Source organism: Schistocerca nitens, chromosome 7 (genome assembly GCF_023898315.1).
Source record: "Schistocerca nitens isolate TAMUIC-IGC-003100 chromosome 7, iqSchNite1.1, whole genome shotgun sequence".
NCBI lineage: Eukaryota > Metazoa > Arthropoda > Insecta > Orthoptera > Acrididae > Schistocerca > Schistocerca nitens.
The window spans coordinates 518,500,661-518,515,859 of NC_064620.1; the positions used below are offsets into that span (position 1 = coordinate 518,500,661).

General features: G+C 45.5%; 1 protein-coding gene across 1 annotated transcript in view; it reads right to left on the reverse strand.

Moving 5' to 3' along the window:
• LOC126195717 (uncharacterized) overlaps positions 1–15,199 on the reverse strand; it is a 611,971-nt gene that overhangs the window by 424,964 nt on the left and 171,808 nt on the right. The window lies entirely within an intron of this gene.

Consider the following 15,199-nt stretch of genomic DNA (forward strand, 5'->3'; position numbering starts at 1 on the left):
GCGATGGTTCACTGTCTACATACGCTCTCATTTGCAGAGACGACAGTTTAGCATAGCCTTCAGCTACGTCATTTGCTACGACCTAGCAAGGCGCCATATTCGGTTACTATATGTATTCTGAACAGATAATATTGTGAATCATGTACCGTCAAGAGCGACGTTCATCATTAATGGATTAAAGTTAAGTATCAAACTAATTACGTCCACTTTCTGAATTCTAATTCCTTGTCATGTTCCACACCTCACGTCCGTATAGTTCTTCCCTCCTCACGCCAGCCTGCGTGAGCTAAAACGCGTGCATTTCGGCCTCCTCTCGTAGCACGGTGTTGTCTCTTCTGCCAACACAACAATTTGAAATGAGAGCAATTAGCCATTTGCAACTAACCATACAAATAATTTCAGAGATTTTTTTCCTCGCTGATACCACCATAAAATGATGTAAGTGCAACAGTTTAACAATTACTAAATTTTCGTTTCTCAAGCACTTAAACCGCAGCGTCAGACATGACGTTTTAATTTATTACTCCTTTACTACGAATTCTATTCGCAGCCCCCATGTGACAAACAGTATCCATATATAACGCTAAATTTACCCGAAAATTTATACCATTATGCGACCTACAGTTCACAAGATACGACGTCATAAACATTGAGATGAGTGAAAAACTAGCTTCTCCTAAAACGGAGCGCAAATTACCCGCACTGTACTCATTCTGTGTTTGGTAACAAGAGAATTCAGCGACTTCCTACGAACTATAAACATAATTTGAAACATTTCTTGACGTTTTCTCGCTTACAAAAATGGTTCAAATAGCTCTGACCACTTAATATCTAAGGTCATCAGTCCCTTAAACTTAGAACTACTTAAACCTAACTAACCTAAGGACATCACAAACATTCCTGCGAACGTAGCGGTCGCGCGATTCCAGTCAGAAGCGCCTAGAGCCGCTCGGTCACAACGGCTGGCCTCTCGCTTACGTATTTAGTATTAAACAGTTATGAAGTAAGGTCCGAAACTGTTTCATACATGGGATGTTAGCTTCTTTAAATAGCTGGATAATTATTTGTTACTCTCTGGAAAGAACCACTGTGCGTCTAAGAACAATCTACACCCTCTAGAAGTGGCAGAGAAAAGCGGGTAACATTGAAACAAAATTCTGGAACATCTGGAGCATTTTCAACAAAATGTATTGTTTACATTAATGATTTTTGGTATGCAAATACTTTGGGAGTAAGACACCCCACTACAACTAAAGCGATGGGGTGTGGATGGAAAGGAGTGACGAAAAATGTTCGAACACGACCCATTAGCGTTTACTTCACGTACTTAGTTAACGTGGAATACTACTAACAGTACGAGGTGCAATTTTTCTTACTTTTGTGCTGTTCATTGTGTCAGCCCGGTCGCCAGAATAAGCACTGCAGCGGCCAAAAACTTTCTCAACGTGTTTCGGTACCTAAGGCTAAGCCACACTGCTGAATACCACTGATAAATTTCAAATACTGTCTGAAGTCGTGTGGTGTACAACATCAGTGAATCAGACACATACAAATGTAATATGTGTCATATATGCCTATGTTCAACATCTAGTGAATTTTATCCATAGGAACTGCTGTTGTACTCTGTGACTGTTCCTTTATAGGGTGTAGAAAAATTTCCGCTACCAGTCATAATAAAAGATTATTTATTCGTCACACGACCGGTTTCGCTCTTGTGCCCATCCTCAAGGTGTTTATATATTCATGTACATGTTTATGTTACTGGAGATCACTGTACAAATACAAGGAAAATTATTTGCTGCTGACTAAACAGATACAAGTGGAACAATTGTAAGTGGCAAGGCAGCATTTGACGAAAATATATCTCTACTTACATAAAGATGAAACATCCTTATTACAATTACGATATGGTGACAGTTTCTTCCAACTGTTCAACAACTCCTCCTTAGCCTCTGGATCGATTTCAGCCAGACTTGGGACACATATTACTACCTGAAAAGAAGTAGGTGTGGGGGGGAAATACCATCAATCTCCCTTTAGGGTGGGGGTGGAGTTGTAATGTGTGATGACTGGAGGTAGTCCCAGTCTTCAAGAAGGTTCGTCGAGCAGATGCGCAAAACTATAGACCTATATCTCTGACGTCGATCTGTTGTAGAATTTTAGAACTTGTTCTTTGCTCGCGTATCATGTCGTTTCTGGAATCTGCTCTGTAGGAATCAACATGGATTCCGGAAACAGCGGCCGGCCGCAGTGGTCTAGCGGTTCTAGGCGCTCAATCTGGAGTCGCGCGGCTGCTACGGTCGCGGGTTCGAATCCTGCCTCGGGCATGGATGTGTGTGATGTCCTTAGGTTAGTTAGGTTTAAGTAGTTCTAAGTTCTAGGGGACTGATGACCATAGATGTTAAGTCCCATAGTGCTCAGAGCCGTTTGAACCATTTTTTTTCCGGAAACAGCGTTCGTGTGTGACCCAACTCGCTTTATTTGTTCATGAGACCCAGAAAATATTAGGTACAGGCTCCCAGATAGATGCCATTTTCCTTGACTTCCGGAAGGCGTTCGATACAGTTCCGCACTGTCGCCTGATAAACAATGTAAGAGCCGACGGAATATCAGACCAGCTGTGTGGCTGGATTGAAGAGTTTTTAGCAAACAGAACACAGCATGTTGTTCTCAATGGAGAGACGTCTACAAACGTTAAAGTAACCTCTGGCGTGCCACAGGGGAGTGTTATGGGACCATTGATTTACACGATATATATAAATGACCTAGTAGATAGTGTCGGAAGTTACATGCGGCTTTTCGCTGATGTTGTTGAAGTATACAGAGAAGTTGCAGCATTAGAAAATTGCAGCGAAATGCAAGAAGATCGGCAGCAGATAGGCACTTGGTGCAGGGAGTAGCAACTGACCCTTAACATAGACAAATGTAATGTATTGCGAATACATAGAAAGAAGGATCCTTTATTGTATGATTATATGATAGCGGAACAAACACTGGTAGCAGTTACTTCTGTAAAATATCTGGGAGTATGCGTGCGGAACGATTTGAAGTGGAATGATCATATAACATTAATTGTTGGTAAGGCGGGTACCAGGTTGAGATTCATTGGGAGAGTCCTTAGAAAATGTAGTCCATCAACAAAGGAGGTGGCTTACTAAACACTCGTTCGACCTATACTTAAGTATTGCTCTTCAGTGTGGGATCCGTACCAGGTCGGGTTGACGGAGGAGGTAGAGAAGATCCAAAGAAGAGCGGCGCGTTTCGTCACAGGGTTATTTGGTAATCGTGATAGCGTTACGGAGATGTTTAGCAAACTCAAATGACAGACTCTGCAAGAAAGGCGCTCTGCATCGCGGTGTAGCTTGCTGCCCAGGTTTCGAGAGGGTGCGTTTCTGGATGAGGTATCGAATATATTGCTTCCCCCTACTTATACCTCCCGAGGAGATCACGAGCGTAAAACTAGAGAGATTGAGCGCGCACGGAGGCTTTCCGGCAGTCGTTCTTCCCGCGAACCATATGCGACTGGAACAGGAAACGGAGGTAATGACAGTGGCACTTAAAGTGCCCTCCGCCACACACCGTTGGGTGTCTTGCGGAGTATAAATGTAGATGTAGAGGAGGAGGGAGGATATGAAGAGAGAGATGGGGGGGGGGGGGGGAGCGGTGAGGAAATTTACAGAGGGCTAGAGATGGAGATGGACAGAGACAGGGAGTGGACAAAGTGGTTAGGGCGAGCAGCAGATGGTCGGTGACAGGAGGGGGGAGGGAGGAGAAGACGACCAGAACGGTGGTGACAATATGGATGAGACAGCGGAAAGCTAGAGGGGAAGGAGGAGGTAGACAGAGGTAGGGTTGGCGGAGATGTATCAATACAGAGGGGTGGATAGGGAGGCGGGAAAGGAGGAGGTATGTAGAAGTTGGGAAGAGCGAAATGGAAGAGAGGGGGTGGGGGTGGGAAGAGAAGATGAACTAATTGCAGATCGGTATATAAATAAATACCTGGGCAATGCTGGGTTTCTCAGCTAGTACACTGTACAGTTATCGTCTCACTGTGAAGTCTCTAAGAGGTTAACTAAGACGGCGGGCAGTTTTATTTTAAAGCCTTATCTTACTTGGGCACGCCTGTAAACGCTGGAAGCACCGTTACACAGAGGCCTCTCTTGAACGATTTTCGTCAACAAGAAATGGCGTGAGGTTTCCGCGATCACTTGGTCCTTTTTTGGTGTCTACCAACTTTAGAAGCAGACTCACCACCACTGCTCCATAGAAGAAACATATGTGCCATTTCCTACTGCTCGGCAGTTGTGCTTCCATCTTACATGGCTAGTGGAGGACTGCTCACTCTCCTCCTCCAGGACAGAGGTAACAAAGGCACGAACGTGGTGGGATTTGGCCTCATTTTCTTTCATTCTTTCGTTTTACGTCATCCATTTCGCCCAGATTTCGCACGAGTCTCTCGCAGTGCTTATCACGTAACTTTCCCGTTAGCCCAGTTGAGGACACCAGTCCATGGTCTATCGAATTGAAAGAATTATCTATAAAGGATCACAGACGTTAAATTGGAATGGTTTCCGATTCATCATGCACATGTTCTGGCTAAGCGCTGCCCCAATGAATATACACTATGCCTTGGCCACCACGTTTGAATCTCCATGAGGTAATGTGATCGCCGGTTAGCAGCGACGCAATCTTTAGACATAGAGAACTCCCTTATCGTTGAGTCTAGTCAAGCCCTTTACCGACACTTGATTCAACTGCTCAGCGTGTATAATTTTTCCTTCATCATTGATCACTATTAAGTACACACATCAAAAAAAGGTTTGCATCACCACGGGACCGGGAGTTCCGGAACCTGAACAGTAAATTGGAATATCGATCAACATAAACATAATTTCCACGCTTTGTATTGTTCATGAAAACCACACATTGCATGTTGCACCACCATACAGCGAGACCTTCAAAGGTGGTGGTCCAGATTGCTGTCCACGCCAGTACCTCTAATACCCAGTAGCACGTCCTCTTGCATTGATGCATGCCTGTATTCATCGTAGCATACTATCTACAAGTTCATCAAGGCACTGTTGGTCCAGATTGTCCCACTCCTCAACGGATATTCGGCGTAGAACCTTCGGAGTGGTTGGTGTGTCATATTGTCCATAAACAGCCTGTTCAGTCTATCCCAGGCATGTTCGATAGGGTTCATGTCTGGAGAACATGCTGGCCACTCTAGTCGAGCGATTTCGTTATCCTCAAAGAAGTCATTCACAACATGTGCACGATGGGGGCGCGAACTGTTGTCCATGAAGACGAATGCCTCGCCAATATGCTGCCGATATGGTTGCACTATCGGTCGCAGAATGGCATTCACGTATCGTATAGGCGTTAAGGCGCCTTTCATGACCACCAGCGGCGTACATCGGCCCCACATAATGCCACCCTAAAACAGCAAGGAATCTCTACCTTGCTGCACTCGCTGGACAGTGTGTCTAAGGCGTCCAGCCTGATCGGGTTGCCTGCAAACACGTTTCCGAAGACTGTCTGATTGAAGGCATATGCGACGCTCATCGATGAAGAGAAAGTGATGCCAATCCTGATAGGTCCATTCAGCATGTTGTTGGGCCCATCTGTGGCGTGCTCATGGTGTCGTGTTTGCAAAGATGGACCTCGCCATGGACGTCGGGAGTGAAGTTGCGCATAATGCAGCCTATTGCGCACAGTTTGAGTCGTAACATGACGTCCTGTGGGTGCACAAAAAGCATTATTCAACATGGTGGCGTAGCTGTCAGGGTTCCTCCGAGCCATAATCGGTAGGTAGCGGTCCTCAACTGCAGTAGTAACCCTTGGGCGGCCTGAGCGAGGCATGTCATCGACAGTTCCTGTATCCTCTCCATGTCCGAACAACATGGCTTTGGTTCACTCCTAGAGCCCGGACACTTCCCTTCTTGAGTGCCCTTCCTGGCACAAAGTAACAATGAGGATGCGGTCGCCTGCGGTATTGACCGTCTAGGCATGGTTGAACTGCAGACAGTAAACTCATAATGATCCTGAGTCGGTTGTTCAGTTAAATACAGGGTGTTACAAAAAGGTATTGCCAAACTTTCAGGAAACATTCCTCACACACAAATAAAGAAAAGATGTTATGTGGACATGTGTCCGGAAACGCTTAATTTCCATGTTAGAACTCATTTTAGTTTCCTCAGTATGTACTGTACTTCCTCGATTCACCGCCATGTGGCCACATGGTATGGATAAACTCCTTCCTTACACATCTAAACTCCATACACCCCAACATCAAATTCACTATGGAGACGGAAACGGAGGGTAAATTACCTTTCCTTGACGTCTTGGTGAAGAGAAGGGCTGACGGCACCCTAGGTCATGGGGTGTATCGGAAGACAACGCACACTGATCTGTATTTGCACGCAGACAGCTGCCACCACCCTTCACAGAGGAATGGGGTACTTAAAACTCTAGTACATAGGGCGCGCACTATCTCTGACGCAGAGAGTCTACCCCAGGAATTGGAACATCTGAGAACTGTATTTCGAAAAAATGGGTACTCAGAGTGGCAGATTCAATGTGCTCTCCGCCCAACCACTGCAGCACAACCTGTTGAGATGGATGAAGTCACGAGGGAGGAGGTAGGCACTGCATTTACTCCATACACAGGCGCACTCTCGGGGAAAATCGCCCGCATTCTGAAGAAACACCGGGTCGGAACTGTGTTTTGTCCTCCAAATAAAACTCGTGCACTGGTAGGGAGCGCCAAAGATGACCTCGGTTTGAGGAAGGCCGGCGTGTACCAGATTCCGTGTCAATGTGGCAAGTCGTATATTAGTCAGACGATGCGTACCGTCGAGGATCGATGCCGTGAACACCAGAGGTACACTCGACTGATGTATCCGAGCAAGTCGGCGGTCGCTGAACATTGTTTGTCGGAAAATCACGCCATGGAGTATGACCGCACGAGGATTCTGGTACAGACGTCGAGATACTGGGACAGCGTTGTTAGAGAGGCCATCGAAATTCGCACCAATGACGACCTCATAAACCGTGACTGTGGCTATAATCTTAGCAAGGCTTGGGAAACAGCGATTGGGTTAATCAAGAGTAAATCGATCAAACGTATAGTTGTGACGACCACGGCGGACAGAGCCATCACACCGACGTCATCTCAGACGCCGTCGCAATCTGTTCCACCGCGCGACCGTGGCGCGGGGCGCGGACGGCGGAGGGAGCGCGCGCGGGCGGAGGGTATTTAAATCTGCCGCCGCCGCGACCGAACCCAGTTCCCTCTGAACAGCCATAGCGTACGGATCTCCGTGCCGGCACGTTCACAGGAGCTCAGTCCGTCAGTTCACCTGATGATGGCGACATGTATGATCGCCGAAATATTGTGCCCGTTGGACACTATAGACCGGCAGCACACCCGTGGATATTTTGATTTTTACTAACTGATGTTTTCTGCATGGCGCAAGCACCTGTTAGCACAGACTAACCGTTTTCAGCCCATGCATTCACACTTCAACAACTGACATGCTGACCAGGGGAAAATCAGCATTAATGGCTTACTCTTGCTGCCTGCTCTTGGAGGTACTGTCCAACCCACAGACATAGAACTAAAAGTAGCTACAATTATTAGTTTCCAAATGACATAAATACTGATGCGATGTTGTTCAGTACGCCGCCCTTAGTTACCAATAGAAAAGTCTGCACTTATACGTATTGCACCCTGTATATTCGATTCATGTGTACGGAGGAGGCAGCAGGTGACTTGCGTCCATTGTAAGGGTTTCGCCCGAGCATGGTAGTTATGGGCACAACTACCTCAGACGTGAAATCAGTCAAATCGTTTCTGCTGACTAATTAATTTACTAGGCGCTAACAGTCCGGTCACCTCATAGTTCAGTCGAGAAGTATATACACTACTGGCCATTAAAATTGCTACACCACGAAGATGACGTGCTACAAACGTGAAATTTAACCGACAACAAGAAAATGCTGTGCTATGCAAATGATTAGCTTTACAAACCATTCACACAAGGCTGGCACCGGTGGCGACACCTACAACGTGCTGTCATGAGGAAAGTTTCCGACCGATTTCTCATACACAAACAGCAGTTGACCGGCGTTGCCTCGTAAAACGTTGTTGTGATGCCTCGTGTAAGGAGCAAAAATGCGTACCATTACGTTTCCGACTTTGATAAAGGTCGGATTGTAGCCAATCGTGATTGCGGTTTATCATTTCGCGACATTACTGCTCGCGTTGGTCGAGATCCAATGACTGTTAGCAGAATATGGAACCATTGGGTTCAGGAGGGTGATACGGAACACCGTGCTGGATCACAGCGGCCTCGTATCACTAGCAGTCGAGATGACAGGCATCTTATTCGCATGGCTGTAACGGATCGTGCAGCCACGTCTCGATCCCTGAGTCAACAGATGGGGACGTTTGCAAGACAACAACCATCTGCACGAACAGTTCGACAACGTTTGCAGCAGCATTGACTATCAGCTCGGAGATCATGGCTGCGGTTACCCTTGACGCTGCATCACGACAGGAGCGCCTGCGATTGTGTACTCAACGACGAACGGCAAAACATTATTTTTTCGGATGAATCTAGGTTTTGTTTACAGCATCATGATGGTCGCGTCCGTGTTTGGCCACATCGCGGTGAACGCACATTGGAAGCGTGTATTCGTCATCGCCATACTGGCGTATCACCCGGCGTGATGGTATGGGGTGCCATTGGTTACACGTCTCTGTCACCTCTTGTTCGCATTGACGGCACTTTGAACAGTGGACGTTACATTTCAGATGTGTTACGACCCGTGGCTCTACCCTTCATTCGATCCCTGCGAAACCCTACATTTCAGCAGAATAATGCACGACCTCATGTTGCAGGTCCTGTATGGGCCTTTCTGGATATGGAAAATGTTCGACTGCTGCCCTGGCCAGCATATTCTCCAGATCTCTCACCAATTGAAAACGTCTGGTCAATGATGGCCGAGCGACTGGCTCGTCACAATTCGCCAGCCACTACTCTTCATGATATGTGGTATCGTGTTGAAGCTGCATGGGCAGTTGTACCTGTACACGCCATCCAAACTCTGTTTGATTCAGTGCCCAGGCGTATCAAGGCCGTTATTACAGCCAGAGGTGGTTGTTCTGGGTACTGATTTCTCAGGATCTATGCGCCCAAATTGTCTGAAAATGTAATCACATGTCAGTTCTAGTATAATATATGTGTCCAATGGATACCCATTTATCATCTGCATTTCTTCTTGGTGTTGCAATTTTAGTGGCCAGTAATGTATTTGCCATTGTTCCTACTTCCATATTAAATAAGAGTATTAACGTAACTCGCCTCTATCTGGTGTGCAAACTCGATGCAATAAGGGTCACATAGTTCTCAGAAACCACATCCTATAAAATCTGTGCTCGACATGCATTGTGTAGGCTTCTGTTCTTTTGCTTCGACAATCTTGCTTATAAAATTCATTGCTGGATGCCGCAATTGTAGGACAGGCTACCAATACTTGAGGTGCTAGCTAGCGATATGCCCTAGTGCTTACAGCCTCAATGTGACAATTCTGTTTGGCTCTGTATTGACCTCTGATATGAAGGCGCTGCTGTGCTGAGAAGCGAGGCGGGCTCTTCAGAAGCACCTCCCATGTGTCGTTGCGGACAGTAGTGACACCTCGCTAACGTCTGGACGACACCACAGTTAGTGCATTACCTTTACAACTGCAAGTGTCTGAACTATATTATTCGTCTTTAAAGTTGAGCTACAATCGTCTGGAAACAGCATGAAAATAAAGATGTTGCTGCATGGTAAACTGTTTTTCGTTGTGCAAATAATAAAGGAGTTATGCAAAACTAAAGCTCAACTGTACTGTGCCCATCTTTATAGCTGAGTGGTCAACACGACAACAGAGAGGACTGGAGCGCAATCAGCCTTTTGGCGGCAACTGAGGAACTGTCTGATGAACAGGTAGTGGCACAAAGCTCTAAACGTCGACAACGACCAGTACTGCAGTGTACTAACCATATGACCCCTTCCCCATACCACACCCATTTGGGGCTGACTGAGAATGACATGGGGTTCATTCGACTGTCGCTTGGTCTTCAGGGCCTGACCAGGGGATTTCTATTTTTTTCCCACCCATATTGGCCTGAGATGGGCCAATCGGGACCGACCGTCCGCCGTGTCATACTGAGCCAATGGCGTCATTACGTGCTGCATGGACATACGTGGGAGCAGCTGCGCAGGCCGTTGTTGGAACTGCAGACCTTGAACTCGCAACAGTAGCTCCTCAGTTGGCGCGAGGAGGTTGATCCATCCCGTACAAGTCCTCCATCCAAGAAAACATCCCTGGCAGTACCGGGAATATAACCCAAGTCTTTGACATGGTAGTCAGCCATGCTAAACACTCAGCTACAGAGGCGGAAAAGACAGAAGTATAAAATAGTACAGTAATGGATGTCTTTGCGCTTGAACGATTAAGGCTGTACTTAATCAAACCAATTCAGAGAGCATTTGCATTTTGACGACTATGAAGAAATCACATTTTCAGACTGTTTTATGTGCACCGGAAGTAATTTAACTGGTTACGATGGATCAGTGTGAAGAAAACAGAAGCAGTGTTCATCAACAATCAGTAGGTTACTTCTTAGAAAAATATTTGGAATGATAAGCCAAAATATTCAAATGGTTCAAATGGCTCTGAGCACTATGGGACTTAACATCTGAGGTCAACAGTCCCCTAGACTTAAAACTGCTTAAACCTAACTAACCTAAGAACATCACACACATCCATGCCGGAGGCAGGATTCGAACCTGCGATCGTAGCAGCAGCGCGGTTCCGGACTGAAGCGCCTAGAACCGCTCGGTCACAGCAGCCGGCGCCGAAATATTATAATCTCTGCTCGCCTCGAGGTTGGATGCCCACTTTTGACGTTGTAGCCACGTGACGCGCTATGAAAAACATGTAAGCGCAGCAGAGACGGTTGGAGGATCACCATGACGAAGATATGGGCTGCAAATGGGGAAATCCATTGAGATAAGCGACTCTGACAAAGGACAGATTATTATCTCACAAAGCACGTGAACGAGTATCTGGAAAACGGCGAAGCTGGTCGAATGTCCACCTGCTACTGTCGTGAGCACCCACAGAAAGAGCTAGAAGGACAGTGAAACTACCACAAGGCGCTGAATGGTTGGGCATCCACGACTCTTCACAGAACGTGGGGTTCAGAGGCTTGTCTGTTCTGTAAAATAAGACAGAAGTTGATCTGTGTCATCTCTGCAGAAAGAGCACAATGCTGGTGCAAGCGCAAGTCTTTCGGAACGCACCGTTCACAGTACATTGTTGAATATGGAGCCCCGCAGCAGACCACCTTTGTGTTTCCACATGTTGACCTGAGGACTCGTCAGTTACAATTGCAGCGGGCATGGGACCATCGGGATTTGACCGTCGATCAATGGATACTTGTCAGCCCTTCGGATGAATCACATTTTTGCTACATTAGGACGATGGTCGTCTCCACAAACGCCGTCACGCAAGTGAACGGTGGCTCGAAACGTGCAATGCGTCACGGATGCAGGCTGGTGGGAGCAGTATTATGCTGTGGGATACATTCTCATGCGCTTGCATGGTGGAAAATGAAGACACATTGACAGCTGTGAGCTATCTGTATCCCTTCACGCTTGACGTCTTCCCCGACGGCGACGTCATCTTTCAGCAGGATAACTTCCGTGCGTCGCAGCCATAACCGTGCTACAGTGGTTTGTGGAGCGTTATAGGGAACTCACGTTGATGCTTCGGCGACCAAATTTGCCTGCTGCAAATCCTATGGAACCCATCTGGGTCCGGGCATCCTCATTCAGATTTTCCGTGATTTCCCTAAATCGCTTCAGGCAAATGCCGGGATGGTTCCTTTGAATGGGCACGGCCGATTTCCTTCCCCATCCTTCCCTCACCCGAGCATGCGCTCCGTCTCTAATGACCTCGTTGACGACGTAACGTTAAACACTAATCTCCTCCTCCTCCATCTGGGTCGCTATCGGGCTCCATCACCAAGTACACAAATCAGAGGCTCGTTATTTACGCGAATTATATAACCTGTGCGTGCACATCTAACGACACATATCTCCACAAGCCTACCAGCAGACTGTCCGACCTGTGATACGTAGAATCAGTGCTGAATTTCGTTCCAAAGACGGACAAATAAGTTATTAAGCAGGTGGTCATAATGTTTTGGCAAATCATTGTATTCTACTTACAATAAAGACACTTTCTTGCAGCAGAATTTAACACGAAAGATCTGAGTGAGAAGTTAATAGGCAGTAAACAAACTGTTTAGAAACAACTGAGGCCAGATAAGAGAATGTCGTAGAGAAGAGGAGGAAAAACGAACTGCATTTGTATATGGAAGAGCTGGCAGATACAGCTGGTATGAGGAGGGTTGTATTTTGAACAGGTGATGGGCCACAGCTCGTAGATTTTAAAATAAGTCTTTATGTAGCACCATTTTCCACCATTTGATGATTTTCAGGTATTGTAAAATTATTTACAACTATGTAATATTTTACTATTGACGACAGTGCTTTTATTTTATTTGACGCCACCATAAGAACGTGGCCATGTCGGCTGCTGTAAATAATTTTAAGATACCCGAAGACGATCATGTGATCAGAACCCGTGTAAATAGACAATAATTTTATCAGCGGCCGTTGGTGTTTTCTGAAGTGTGAGTTTTTGCTAATAACGAAGATCCTTTTCCGTAGTCGTATAACAAGAGAGAGTCCGAAAACACTGACGAAGCGATATTATCTTAATTTTACCTGTTTTATAGAGGAAAAGGGTCAGTGGACACTGCTTCTTCCAAGAAGGTGAATTTTTAATAAGAAAGAAGGAGCAATTTTATGTGTCCATAATAAGCCACAGATGAAAACTATCAACGACAACTCAAGAAAGAAATCAGAATCACACAGGGCCGGTTTAAGGCCCAAACGACACAACCTGGGCCGCCAAGTTGAAAGGGGCACCAGAGGCGACAGGGCTGAAAGAATTCTTACAAAGCACGTGTCACGATTACTAGTGTCTGCTTGGGGAGCCAAGCATAGATCCGACTGGGGCGCCCAAGCGCAAGATTTATAAGCAGCGCGTACCAGAACAGTAGCGAAAACCGACATAGGTGAAAGTATTCGAGGAAAAAGGGAATAGTGGGCAGGTGGGGCTTGAAATGGTAAGTCGCTTGTGTGGAAAATTGTTCTCGAACCAGCCGTGGACTCAGAGAAAATTAATGCGGGAGTATTAGATAGCAGCTGAAACTAATGAGGAGGCACGGTTGGAATAACGCAGTCCACAGGGGACCGAAATTTACGAGACTTGTTTCTAAAGCAAGTACCGTTTTGTAATTCCGTCGTTGCAGCGTCACGGTCATCATTTGGCGAACGCGCGTTGTGTACTGCATCTGTTAGCGAGCAACAGACGCTATTACAGAATCGTCTGGCGTATTTACGTTTATTTGTGACTACTTGCAATGTGTCTTCCGATTGAGAATCCCCTCGACTGTGAAACACGTGCTGTTATTCATTTTCTTAGTGCTAAAGGCATGAAAGGGGCTGAAATTCATTGTCAGTTCAGCGAAGTGCATGGAGAAAACATTATGAGCGATAGTAGGGGTGAGAGATTTTAAAATGGCTTTACGAAGGTGCCTGATCAGGAACGAAGTGGACCATCTTCAGTCGTTACTATTTGGTGCAGAAAATTTTCTAGCAACGTTGTGTTCCAGTTGCAAATTAGAAGAAATTTATTTCCAAGGGCTTATTTCAATTACTGATAAACCGCTTTTGGTGAGAAATGCTCTCCTTTTCTGCGCTATTCAACTTCTTAAGTCGTCTTTGCTTCGTTCGTTAACCCTTATTTTTCTTTCGAGGTAACAGAGTTCCTTCGTCTTGTTACGTTGTGCCTTTACTCTCAACCCATAATCTATGCTTTCCATTCAACAGATGATGGAGGATAATAATATCATCAGCGAAGCTTGAAATTGATAATCTTCTAGACTGATCAAAGGTTTTTTTCAGCGACTGTCAACAGCATCGATATACTCGGAGAAATGCATGATACACACTGTGCTGTCTTACAATAGTTTTATTGCCAAACCGTTCGATGATGAACGTCTTCACAGTGGAAAAATATCCATCGTGACAACTTGACATGTCATACTCGTACATGCTATTTCACCTGGAAGGTACAACACCATTACTGACTTGAAAACCGATAGTACGGCGTTAAGTAAAACTTCCTGACTTCTCAAGTCAGCAATGGTGTAAATTTTTCTGGTGAAACAGGATGTATGACACATGAAGTTGTCACAATAGATATTTTTCCACTGTGAAGATGGTCCATGATCGAACCGGTTGTGAATAAATGTAGTGTAAGACAGCACTGTATGTATCATGCATTTCTCTAAGCTTTCAAGTTGATTTTTAATTTCATTTCTGAGACTTTCCTTTACTTCTTTCCCTGATTCTTCGGTGTACACTCTGAAGAGTAGCAGAGAAGTACAGCATCCGTGTCAGACACTCGTCATAATCGGAGTCTTTTTTCTTGATCTTTAATTCATATTGTTCCTCAGACACTCGTCAAAATCTCTTCTTTACTTGATCTTTCATTCTTATTGTTCCTCAGACACTCGTCATAATCTAAGTCCTTTTTTCTTGGCCTTTCATTCTGATTGTTCCCTTTTATTTCCTTCACATACTACGTATTAACTGCCTTACCACAAAGGATATATCCACTTTTTCTAAGGATTTCAAAAAACGTGACACCTTTGCAATGTCGAACGGTCTTCCTTTGAATTTTGCTAAATCTTGCTTCCATATATTAGTGCCATGTGAGAATTGCCTCCCTGGTGCCTCTGCATTTACTAGAGCCAAACATTCTCACCCAACAGTTACTGAGTTTTATTGTCCATTCTTCTATACATTAATCAAGTCGACAGCTTGGTTTCAGAAGCTAGAAAGCTACCTGGGCAGTACACCTTGCATTTATCTAACATTACTATATTTTTCGAAAAGTTGATTCCGTGCCTGATAGGTTCAACATACTGTCTTGAAAAATCGTTTCGTTGCCACGGCTGCCGACCATTTTAGACGTTCCGCAGGAATATTATCTCACTTGCTTGATG